The sequence below is a fragment of the Antedon mediterranea genome, chromosome 5, assembly GCF_964355755.1.
Source record: "Antedon mediterranea chromosome 5, ecAntMedi1.1, whole genome shotgun sequence".
NCBI lineage: Eukaryota > Metazoa > Echinodermata > Crinoidea > Comatulida > Antedonidae > Antedon > Antedon mediterranea.
Genome location: NC_092674.1, coordinates 17,719,908 through 17,734,101, shown reverse-complemented (window position 1 = coordinate 17,734,101; position 14,194 = coordinate 17,719,908). Strand labels below are relative to the sequence as shown.

At 34.6% G+C, this 14,194-nt stretch overlaps 1 protein-coding gene across 3 annotated transcripts in view; it reads right to left on the bottom strand.

Moving 5' to 3' along the window:
* Window positions 1-14,194, bottom strand: part of LOC140048615 (gephyrin-like) — a 219,957-nt gene that overhangs the window by 191,163 nt on the left and 14,600 nt on the right. The window lies entirely within an intron of this gene.

Genomic DNA, 14,194 nt, shown 5'->3' with positions numbered 1-14,194 from the left:
ATTTTGAAGTCGGGGGGACGGGAATTGCCAATTTGCCGACAAAATTAGTGTCATTACCTGTACATGTGGTGATCAATATATGTTCTAGGATTGCATAATTAATAGTCATGTTGTCTTATAGGGATAACGATGCAAAATTAAAACCAAATTAAACATTATCTGTTAGTATTTTGTATTAATATTACAATAAAGAAAGAATTAAAAAAATCTGACTTGTAGTTTTCGAAATAGGGTCTAAAACATCGCCGAAAATGATCGTTTTAGTCACGAAAGAAATAAAACAATTTGCGGCCTCACAGTCGACAATTGTATTACCTACGCCATTTTTGGTTAAAATAATTAAGATATAATTACGTTTTTTAGTAATTTATTTTATATATCATCATTGGAAATATCAATATAACATGTTATTAAATGTTTATAAAATATATAAAGTTGTTTACTTAACGGAATTCGGACAAATTCATTGCTCTAAATTTGTGTAATAACGATCAGAGAGTGACTTCACGGTACATGCGCGAGAAAACATTCCGCTGCTAGTGATTCGCATCCACCAATCAAATCAAATCAGCCAGAATCCATTCAACCGTGAGCAATGCCGATCATCACAGGAAAGCTCAGCTTTGATTGGCTTACGATGACATCATATCACAAAATGGTGGTTTTGTAGTTGAGCCTCACGGAATATTCACAATTTTGTTTCAAAAATGAAATACATGGACATTTTTCATGGTATGTTCGAAATTTGTATCAAACATGGATTGTTTTCTTACTTGCAACGTCTTGCAATATTATATAATATATATATTATATATCTACTGGTATTAGCATTTTCAGTGTTACATATAATTATATATTTTTAACTGTCTGATCAATAGAAATAAGAAGTACTGGCTTTACAACGCTACTCATGACATTAAGGGGGAAGAGGTGGTGGTTGAACTGCAAAGTTGATTTGATGTACAGATATTCCACCTCTGCAGTCACAGATTTTTAAAAAGGGGATAACATTTCTGAATGATTGTACTTGCCATTTTGTTTTTACGACGCCTGAGGGAATAGACACTTGTGAAAGAGAGATTCAGATTTTCAGATAATATTTATTTAGATAATAATGAATGAATATATACAAAATAGAAAAAAGATATTAAAGTGAACATAGATAAAGCAGTAATTGGTAGTCATTATTAGAAGTAATTAGAGTAAAATAAGATAATCAGTAGTTACTGAGATATACAGATAAGAGGTCAAAGGTCAAACTGGAAGAAACGTCATTTCCGGTCATTTTTGGACGAAACCTTTCATTAGAGCAAATAGAAATATGTGGTTTGTGAACAATTTAACACCAGAATCAAGTCTCTACTGTTTATAGTTGCCAAGATATGAACACTTTTTGTTTTTATGGTGGCCATTTTGAAATCAAGATGGCCGCCATACCGGACGTTGGACACTTGGCATCCCCCGATATTTTGAATCTATATACATCAAAGAAACTTTGTGGAAAGTTTCATGCTTTGGTAATAAAGTGCACAACTTGGCTATTTTTATGGCGTTAACTGCTCTACTATATTTGGGGCAAATCGTTGAACCTAAATTCATTTTAATTGTCAATAACTAATTATCTAACTCAATTTAATTAGTAAACAGGGTTAAATCAGTACTGAAGGTACGAACCAACTTTATATACCATCGAGTAAACATTCTAGAATGTGCGATTTACCAAATTTTATGTCTAGTAACCAGATCAGGTTGTTAACATTTTCAAATCGTGTCCCATGGGACAAACATACATATTCCGAGTACTTTGGTACCCAAATTATATTTCTACGACCTCTGGTTCCTGAGAAATACGAAAAAATGTTAATTTATTAAAACCAACATGGCCGACTTAATGGGTAAAAAACAACCCCATGGGACACGATTTGAAAATGTTAACAACCTGATCTGGTTACACGGCTGTTTCATAGCGACATAAAGTAGTGAGCCCTCTATCGGTAAAACTGAAATATTTTCCAAATTGAGGGCGCTATACAAACGCGGAAACGATTTGTTTTAATTTAGCGAAAATAATTACATCATATTTAATCAACGAATCAGAAGCCTTTGGTTGTTGAAATCGGTGAGATTTCTTATGAATATTCATTAGGAATGTCCTGGTTGTTGTAGGAATCGATTTTCAGATACGAAGCTTGAATACTTTGGTCGTGGTGAGTAGTTGAAATAATGAGATATTTTAATAGTTTTTTTGATCTTTTTGTTATGATTACGGCAAAAATTGCACCACGTGTCTGTTGAATTTTTTAAAGAACCAAAATAAACATTTTTGGGTACTTAAATAGTTGTTGAACCTCTAGAATTAAAATTGTTTTAACGGCAGATCTAGGCCCAGTTTACCACTCATTCAAAGTTTCATGGCTAAACCCACGTGTTTTACGTAGGTGGGTGGGCTTTAAACACACTAGAGCCTATACTCAGAGGACTGTTGTTTCTAGTTACTATGGCCAGGATCTGTTAATTAAATAAGTTCAGGCGTTTGGTGTTCAAGAAAAATAAAAGATTTCTATTTATAATAATATACAGGCCTAGAATCGTACTTAACAATAATTAATACATTTATTGAGCCTATATGGTACGATACGAGGCCTATATAGGCACATACTATAGAGTAGCGCCATATATAGACCTCGACTCAAGACTTGGCCTATTTATGTCATCATTTATAGTCGACAAAGGCAAGGCAAAATCAATATTTTTTTTATTTTTGCATCACGCATGTTGACCCCTTGTATGCATATTCCAGCACCATCACTGCTTGCGAATTATTATTATAGCCTGTGTAAAATATTTATTAGTTTCAATTGATTGCGTACAATTTTTTTATAGGATGAAAACCTTTATTCCTTGGACGTGTGACTTCACTTGACCTTTCACGAATGATTGCAAACTCAAAATGGAACTGTTTTATCAACTGGTGTTCATGATTCCAATTACTAATCCATTCATAGAAGAAAGTTCCAATGAAGTCAATAGTGACTGAAAATAGACACGAGACCGGACATATTTCGACTTTAGTTCATGGAATTATGTAAATTTATCTAAGAAAAGATTTACGTTAAAATATAAATATTAATATTTTGAAGCTAATCTAGATTGTGATGACATTTTATTTTTATAATTATTGTTGTAGGCCTAGGTTTATTGTTTTTTAGTTTTAACACAAAATAATTATTAAATTATATTTTTATTAGACTAGAGTAAATATACTATATAAAGTGATAATATGCAATTTAAAATATACAATCAACTGGATATTGAATCAATGTTTTTGTTATTTCCAAGTCTACATCTACTTAGTATCATGCCTATCAGCCTAGGCCCATTATCTATACTAGATGGCACGCTCGCTTCGCTCAAGTACCATCTAGGGGTGCTCACAGATGGTTCTCGAATACAGTAGAATCCACGGACGGGGACTTTTTTGGGACACTAAACAAAAGCGGAAGTGTCCCCCTAATTGGGGTATTCAGAAATAGAGACAACAAAACCAATACTGGATTCCATAAAGGACAATTAATTTATGTGGATTAAAGAAATTAGGGAGAAATGGAAATGTATGTACGGGAATTGGGCGACACGTGGTGGTGGTGATGGAACCGCAGTAATAAAGTTGATTGTATTTATATATTATAAGAACCAAACTAAATAAATAGACCTAGACATTCTGCGAAATGAAAATCGGAAATGCAAGCTCCTATTCAGTGAAAAATTAAACTGTAGTCTACCTAAATATTTAGGGCAAATCATCGGTTGTGGTGTTGAAATTCCTGTAAACATTTCTGTCATGAGTACTGATTTGTTGGCCTGTGATTTATGACGCCTAAGGGATCTATCTAGACTTATTTTTTAGAATAATGTACGTACCTGTCAGATACAATTGTCTTGTGTCGTATAATAAATAAGTACTGTAATAGTTACTGAAGTTACTATTACAATCTCGTCAATGAAAACACGAAAATGTATATGCACTTACTTATGAAAACGTATACAGTATTTTACTCAGTTATTGAAACAGTAGGTTTAAAAGTTTCGTTTGTCTGTAAAATGATGTAATCAAGCTGTTTACATGAGTCTTAATTTATAAGCACATCAATAATAAAATAGTTTATCTATCCTGTAATTGGCGAGATTATGGTCGCTGTTGAATGAAATAAAGCCAATCGGTATCATATTTGTACAGAAACGTTTTCGCGGCCGAAGGGTGTAACCTAAATTCGTTGTATTATCGTCAAGAACTAACTGTAACTAAACTTACATAGAAAGTAGGGCATCATAAATTTGGCCTTAGCACTCGGGGGAGTGGCTAAGATGAAGTCCGTGGGACTACTAAATATAAATTGTAATGAACCTCGAGGGACATGAATAGGAATATTTCATGTTTCATTATCAATGTATAATAAATAGAAACTGTTTACCGATTCAAATAATAGAAATTGGTTTTTAACATTTTCCGAACCTATTGCAAGTTTATTCTCAAAGGGCCCATATATTTACCTACCGTATGTGTTAAACCAAGGGCTCATAAATTTACCTACAGTACTTGTGTTAAACCAAACTCTGGCAGACTGAGAGATTGGGATGTTCCATTCATCGCAAATCAATACATTTGTATAATCGTATATTAAATCTATCAAAATAGTATTTTTTAAAGAAAATCGGCCTGTCTTCAACATTATGATGGTGTACTCTAGCAATCTATCAAAATAGTATTTTTTAAAGAAAATCGGCCTGTCTTCAACATTATGATGGTGTACTCTAGCTGTTCAACCGGTTTTCAGCTATTAAAAACAATTATCGTAGGAGGAGATAGGAAAATGCGAAGCCTCCTCGCTATGTAACATTAGGGTTGAGGGATGGGAAAGCGGATAGGTACAAAGAGGAACAATTTTTAAATATATTCTTTATCCACTGAGTAACGAAATATTTTGTTCATGTTTTATAGGCCTATAAATAATATACCTCTAAATACAGTAGGCCTAAAACATTTGCAATTTAATACTTTGTTAAAACTGTCACTGTCATAATCAATTGAAATATTAAAGTACATGTCACGATACACCACTACGACGTTTATATTTTTGGTAATTATTAATTAATACAAACGTTGAGAAGGAACTGTCAGTATAAAGTTTATTTGTATCTAACAGTAGAGCCTATCCACAGTCTCAGTAATAAAGTTTATTTGTATATATTTTTATATTACATCTAACAGTACGAACATTCACAGTAAGAAATGTTCGATTCAAATGAAAAATAGTTAATAGGTATTTACAGTATTGTCAAAGTATTGCAAGTTTATTCTCAAAGGGCCCATATATTTACCTACCGTATGTGTTCAAGGGCTCATAAATTTACCTACAGTACTTGTGTTAAACCAAACTCTGGCAGACTGAGAGATTGGGATGTTCCATTCATCGCAAATCAATACATTTGTATAATCGTATATTAAATCTATCAAAATAGTATTTTTTAAAGAAAATCGGCCTGTCTTCAACATTATGATGGTGTACTCTAGCTGTTCAACCGGTTTTCAGCCATTAAAAACAATTATCGTAGGAGGAGATAGAAAAATGCGAAGCCTCCTCGCATTTTTTTGGCGGGTATTTTTCAAGACGGACATCCATTAGACAGTGTATACCACGATCGGAAAACACCCCTATTTGGGGCAAATCGTTTAACCTAAATTCGTTTTAATCGTCAATAACTAATTATTTAACTCAATTTAATTAGTAAACAGGGTTACATCAGGCGGTTAAAATCAGTACCGAAAGTACGAACCAACTTTACATACCATCGAGTGAAAATTCTAGAAGTAAGGCGCGATTTACCGAATTTTGCCCTTACGTAAATTTATATATAGATAAATATAGGGACATACATAGTAGTAGGTATACTGTACTTAATGCCTAAACAATAAATTAAGTCCTATTATAAATAGGTCTAGACATACATTTCCTAAAAAATATGGCATGTTTTACAAATTGTAATAACTAGATGGCACGCTCGCTTCGCTCGCGTACCATCTAGGGGTGCTCACAGATGGTTCTCGAATACAGTAGAATCCACGGACGGGGACTTTTTTAGGACACTAAACAAAAACGGAAGTGTCCCCCTAATTGGGGTATTCAGAAATAGAGACAACAAAACCAATACTGGATTCCATAAAGGACAATTAATTTATGTGGATTAAAGAAATTAGGGAGAAATGGAAATGTATGTACGGGAATTGGGCGGCGGCACGTGGTGGTGGTGATGGAACCGCAGTAATAAAGTTGATTGTATTTATATATTATAAGAACCAAACTAAATAAATAGACCTAGACATTCTGCGAAATGGAAATCGGAAATTCAAGCTCCTATTCAGTGAAAAATTAAACTGTAGTCTACCTAAATATTAAGGGCAAATCATCGGTTGTGGTGTTGAACTTCCTGTAAACATTTGTGTGAACCAAACTGGGTCGAATTTCTGTCATGAGTACTGATTTGTTGGCCTGTGATTTATGACGCCTAAGGGATCTATCTAGACTTATTTTTTAGAATAATGTACGTACCTGTCAGATACAATTGTCTTGTGTCGTATAATAAATAAGTACTGTAATAGTTACTGAAGTTACTATTACAATCTCGTCAATGAAAACACGAAAATGTATATGCACTTACTTATGAAAACGTATACAGTATTATACTCAGTTATTGAAACAGTAGGTTTAAAAAAGTTTCGTTTGTCTGTAAAATGATGTAATCAAGCTGTTTACATGAGTCTTAATTTATAAGCACATCAATAATAAAATAGTTTATCTATCCTGTAATTGGCGAGATTATGGTCGCTGTTGAATGAAATAAAGCCAATCGGTATCATATTTGTACAGAAACGTTTTCGCGGCCGAAGGGTGTAACCTAAATTCGTTGTATTATCGTCAAGAACTAACTGTAACTAAACTTACATAGAAAGTAGGGTATCATAAATTTGGCCTTAGCATTCGGGGGAGTGGCTAAGATGAAGTCCGTGGGACTACTAAATATAAATTGTAATGAACCTCGAGGGACATAAATAGGAATATTTCATGTTTCATTATCAATGTATAATAAATGGAAACTGTTTACCGATTCAAATAATAGAAATTGGTTTTTAACATTTTCCGAACCTATTGCAAGTTTATTCTCAAAGGGCCCATATATTTACCTACCGTATGTGTTAACCCAAGGGCTCATAAATTTACCTACAGTACTTGTGTTAACCAAACTGGATGTTCCATTCATCGCAAATCAATACATTTGTATAATCGTATATTAAATCTATCAAAATAGTATTTTTTAAAGAAAATCGGCCTGTCTTCAACATTATGATGGTGTACTCTAGCAATCTATCAAAATAGTATTTTTTAAAGAAAATCGGCCTGTCTTCAACATTATGATGGTGTACTCTAGCTGTTCAACCGGTTTTCAGCTATTAAAAACAATTATCGTAGGAGGAGATAGGAAAATGTGAAGCCTCCTCGCTATGTAACATTAGGGTTGAGGGATGGGAAAGCGGATAGGTACAAAGAGGAACAATTTTTAAATATATTCTTTATCCACTGAGTAACGAAATATTTTGTTCATGTTTTATAGGCCTATAAATAATATACCTCTATATACAGTAGGCCTAAAACATTTGCGATTTAATACTTTGTTAAAACTGTCACTGTCATAATCGATTGAAATATTAAAGTACATGTCACGATACACCACTACGACGTTTATATTTTTGGTAATTATTAATTAATACAAACGTTGAGAAGGAACTGTCAGTATAAAGTTTATTTGTATATCTAACAGTAGAGCCTATCCACAGTCTCAGTAATAAAGTTTATTTGTATATATTTTTATATTACATCTAACAGTACGAACATTCACAGTAAGAAATGTTCGATTCAAATGAAAAATAGTTAATAGGTATTTACAGTATTGTTAAAGTATTGCAAGTTTATTCTCAAAGGGCCCATATATTTACCTACCGTATGTGTTAAACCAAGGGCTCATAAATTTACCTACAGTACTTGTGTTAAACCAAACTCTGGCAGACTGAGAGATTGGGATGTTCCATTCATCGCAAATCAATACATTTGTATAATCGTATATTAAATCTATCAAAATAGTATTTTTTAAAGAAAATCGGCCTGTCTTCAACATTATGATGGTGTACTCTAGCTGTTCAACCGGTTTTCAGCTATTAAAAACAATTATCGTAGGAGGAGATAGAAAAATGCGAAGCCTCCTCGCATTTTTTTGGCGGGTATTTTTCAAGATGGACATCCATTAGACAGTGTATACCACGATCGGAAAACACCCCTATTTGGGGCAAATCTTTGAACCTAAATTCGTTTTAATCGTCAATAACTAATTATCTAACTCAATTTAATTAGTAAACAGGGTTACATTAGGCGGTTAAAATCAGTACCGAAAGTACGAACCAACTTTACATACCATCGAGTGAAAATTCTAGAAGTAAGGCGCGATTTACCGAATTTTGCCCTTACGTAAATTTATATATAGATAATGAAAATAAGTATAAGACCTACTTTTATGTTCAAAACACAATTTTTATACGTACAGTAGGCCTAATTAACAAAATGTAGGCCTACTTTACTACGATTACTAGCCTAGGTAGGCTACTGTGACCGGGTAAATCCACACACCAAGCCTATCAGACCTACACAGTAGGCCTAAGAATCACAAATTGATTAAAATAGCCATTTTATATGCTTAATTTTAACATAATTGCAGGTTTCTATATATAAATTTACGTAAGGGCAAAATTCGGTAAATCGCGCGTTATTTCTAGAATTTTTACTCGATGGTATATAAAGTTGGTTCGTACTTTCGGTACTGATTTTAACCACCTGATGTAACCCTGTTTACTAATTAAATTAAGTTAGATAATTAGTTATTGACGATTAAAACGAATTTAGGTTCAACAATTTGCCCCAAATAGGGGTGTTTTTCGATCGTGGTATACACTGTCTAATGGATGTCCATCTTGAAAAATACCCGCCACAAAAATGCGAGAAGGCTTTGCATTTTCCTATCTCCTCCTACGATAATTGTTTTTAATAGCTGAAAACCGGTTGAACAGCTGGAGTACAGCATCATAATGTTGAAGACAGGCCGATTTTCTTTAAAAAATACTATTTTGATAGATTTAATATACGATTATACAAATGTATTGATTTGCGATGAATGGAACATCCCAATCTCTCAGTCTGCCAGAGTTTGGTTTAACACAAGTAGGTAAATTTATGAGCCCTTGGTTTAACACATAGGGTAGGTAAATATATGGGCCCTTTGAGAATAAACTTGCAATACTTTGACAATACTGTAAATACATATTTTAATAAAACTATTTTTGGTCATTTGAATCGAACATTTCTTACTGTGAATGTTCGTACTGTTAGATGTAATATGACATGTATTTTACACGCAATTTGGCTCTTAGCCACGAGTTGTAATTTTGGTCGATTTTTTTGATATTTGAAATAAAAGTGAATAATAATAATAATAATATAAAAATATATACAAATAAACTTTATTACTGAGATTGTGGATAGGCTCTACTGTTAGATATATAAACACATTATCATATACAAATAAACTTTATACTGACAGTTCCTTCTCAACGTTTGCATTAATTAATAATTACCAATAATTTAAACGTCGTAGTGGTGTATCGTGACATGTACTTTAAGCGAACCCTAATGTTATATACAAAACACAAATTTGGTTTCTTTAAATGAGTCCAAATCAAAAATTTGGACTCATTTTGTGATAATTTTCTCCTTCGGAAGTAATTCCCAGGGTGCTAATTTTACTTGACTACATAAATCATCGTGTCTATTTATTCGTTTCTGTAAACGACAATGTATTATAGTCCTGCGGTACGTACATTTGAAATCGCCAGTTTTGTTACGCTGAAATTACTGTGTATTCGAGAACCATCTGTGGGCACGACCTACATTACGTGTACAGCCCCATTAGAGAATGTGTTCATTTTTACCCGAAGTTTTTCCCAACTTCGGGTAAATGTCACTTAACCTCCTACTGTGACATGTGTTTATATAAGTCCAACTTTGATAGGCAGGTCGTTAAACCTTTTGATCATCACTGAATTTTGCTAGTTTTTGCCTGACCATTGACCTTGAATACTGAAGAATGTACCTTGTCCTAAAGGCTGGTTTCCTGTCGACGTAAGAAGTCGAATTTTGTAACGATTCTTGCGTTTCATACGTTTCTTACGTGTCTTACGAAAGTTGAGAAAAAATTGACGTCGTTGACGTATAGTCAAGATCGTGTCGGGCCGCAGAAAAACATCTGTAGTTATGCTGCTCCCGGAAGTTGAAATTTTAGCTGTGAAACACACGTCGTATGCTTACGTCGATTTTAGTGTTGTTACGAAAGTTGAAATTTTTTTCTTACGTCGGTCAGATTTATGACGTATTTGAAACAACATCTCTGATTGGTGTTTCATTTTAGAGCGGGTTTTATCATTTTTCGCGCGAAATGTTGAATGATGTTATTGTACCTGTAGCTACTCAGCATCAGTGTCAGTGCAACTCAGCATCAGTGTCAGTGCAGCACACCAACATATTATTTTTAGTAGATAGGCTAGGCCCTAGTATTAGTAATAATACTTAATTAATACTGTACTAATAGGAATTGATTTGACCAAAATCTAATCAAATTAGCCTATAAGGAGCCTAGGCTAGTAGGCCTATGTATTATTGTATGAATCAAAATATGAATGAATTATCCTGGCCCTTTAGGCCTAGCCTTAAATAGTTTTCAAAATTAAAAAAAGGCAAATCATTTCGGGATTTCTATTATTATTTGCTCCTTAATGCTCCTCCTAAGATCAAAATCGGCGATTATACTCTTGAGGTGGTGGACAAGTTCATTTACCTTGGTTCCACTGTTTCCAGTAACCTCTCATTTGACGCCGAACTCAACATCAGGATTGGAAAAGCGACATCAGCCATGGCTCGCCTAACAGATAAGGTTTGGAAAAACCGCATGCTGACTATAAACACCAAGATGAAGATCTACCAGGCTTGTGTCCTAAGCACCCAATTGTACAGCAGTGAATCATGGTCTCTTTACACCCGCCAAGAGCGCAGATTGAGTTCATTTCATCTGCGCTGCCTGAGAAGGATACTCGGCATCAAATGGCAGGATCATGTCTCAAATAAAACCGTTCTAACTCGGGCAAGTTTGCCCAGCATGTACTCACTACTTACCCAGCGACGCCTTCGATGGCTGGGCCATGTAAGGCGCATGGATGACGGAAGAATACCAAAAGACTTACTCTATGGTGAGCTTGTCACTGGAACTAGACCTAAAGGAAGGCCCATGTTACGCTTTAAAGACGTATGCAAGCGTGATCTTAAGTCGGGCAACACAAACGTCACAAACTGGGAGGCTGTTGCCTCCGATCGCAGTATGTGGAGATCCACTATCAAGATGTGTGTCCAAACAAGCGAGAGTGGACGCGACAAGAAACGGACGCTACTCAAGAAACGTAGAAAGGAGAGAGCATCCTCTGCTCCAACCGATCAGGAGCCAACGTACATCTGCCCAAAATGTGACAAATCATGCCGCTCAAAAATTGGACTTTTTAGTCACAGCAGGCGCTGTGACCCTGCACCGAATGACGGATAGAGGGCGCATACCTATTGTCTCTCGAGACAGACGGCTGCCAATACCTAGGCCCTAGGCTAGGCCTTGGCCTATGGGCCCAGGCATACTCTAGCATGAGATAGTACTACCGCAGTAAGATACCCATTATTTACAGGCCTATAATAAGAATAAATTTAACAAAACAATATAAATTATACAAAATCAAGCAAACAATTTTTTTTTAAAGTTACATAATAATATTATATTGCTTACAAAGGGGCTTTCTATATCTTTTCTTGTTGCAAATGTTAATTTTCGTGACGTTTCTACAGATGCTGATTGTTTATTGCACGTCCATAAATAAGAGTATTAGATTTTGATATGAGTTGTAAACTCCCTGATTAGAACATTATTAGGCCTATATTGACACTACTGTGCATTTGTAAAGTATGTACAACATCGTAAAGTGGGCTAAAATTATAGTAGTCACATACAAATGTTATTGTCCGGCTTTATTTCACTATAAGGACATACACATTACGTCATAACTCTTGTCGCTCATTGGTTGCTTGTTACGATTGCGCTTGCGTCTCTTGCGAAAGTTGACTTCAAGTCAACTTTCGTAAGAGACGTAAGAAACGTGACGCAAGGGCGTTCATTCAAGCGTAAGATCAAAAATCCCGGTTTCCTGTAAAATCGGAAGAAAACGTCGTAACGCAACAATTTTTAGGTCATCGGTTTCCTGTAAAATCGTTTGTCGTTACCATTTTTCTTACGTTGCGTCGATTTTGTAAATTTTCGATCGTAATCGGTTTCCTGTAAAATCCGCATTTCTTACGACAAATCGACGTAGTCGCAACAAAAGTGATGTTCTTACGTCGACAGGAAACCAGCCTTAATCAATCAATTACAACAAACGCCACGTGCACGTCATACGTTAGAATATTGCGCAGAGAAAAACGATTAAGCCATTGAAAAAATGTTAGTGCGCTCTCTATTTTGTGTCACGTCTAAGTATATACAGTTTACACTATATATTGTATACGTACATACAGTGAAGAATAGGTGAAAATAAGTGACCCAAGTTATTGACGCTTTTGGACATGATGACATCATCACAATTTTAAAAACGGTATATCATGCGAAATATAATTGATTGACCTAGACAATATAAAAAAATGGAGGGAAATGGAATACGGATAAGTGGAGATGCGCTCTATTAAATGTGATGAGCTATGAAGAAAGAGACAAAAATCCAATATTTTATATTCGAGTGGCCATACGATGACGTCACAATGTCCGGTTAGCCATATCGATTTATGATCCGATATCTACAACTCATCAACTTTCAGAATATGGAAAAAAAAGAAAAGTTCATCATGTAGTTTAGAATCTATGACTGTTTAAAAAAGGCATAATTTTCACGACTTTTTGAACTTTTTCATCAAAAACGCGCGCAATTTATCCAATTCGACGTGCTCGTATGACGTGATTTTAAGTCGAAATTGTTTAAAAAGTTGGTAAAATTACTAGAAAAAGCTGGAAAAACATAAATCACGCATAAACAAATAAATTCAGAGCTACGTGCGCACCGCCCGCGCAAAAATGCGCGCGAGCGTGGGAATTTTTGAAATGCTCAAAATGACATGAAACGCGTAGAAAGTTGATTAGAAATTGATTTTACGCATTTTGAAATTTTAAACGCGCGTGCGCGCGTAACTTTCTGTAAAACATGCCATTTTTAATCCATAGAAAGTTTGCGCTTGATATAACTTAAATTTTCACCAAGTTTCAATAAAAAATGATATTTGGTTTTTTATCTATGATCAATCATTGAAATTCATAAAATCGCGCGTAAGTCACGTTGCGCAACTCTAAAATCATAAAACGAAGTTTCTTGCACATCTACAGTTAGAGGTCAATCTTCTGACAAAGTTATATAATCTTATGTTGACAAGTATTAGAGATACGCTGCGAACAAAATTCCGGGAAAGAAAAAAGAAGAAAACTAGACATGAAACTCGTCACATTGACGAGTTAGTTATCCGCACCACGACAAACGCCACGTGCACGTCATAAGTTGGAATATTGCACACAGATAAAGATTATGGAATTATGACAAGAACTGAAGAATATGATATGCTGTTAGTGCTGAATTCTGTCAATTTTGTGTCATATAGTATATACGGTACATGCAAACAGTATAATCTGTATACATATTACATACAGTGTAGAATAGGTGAAATTACGGGACCCGCCATTTATTCCAATTTTTAACATGGCGACGGTATCAAAATGAAACACTTAGATAACAATTTCAGAAGGAAATAATCTCAGGAACAACATATTAACGTGTAGAAGAAATTTGAATACGTAAAATATAGATGCGCACCCTTTTAAATGTGATGAACTATTACGCAAAATATGAAAATACGTCTTTTTTTATTCAACTGGCCATATGATGACGTCACAACATCCGATTGGCAAA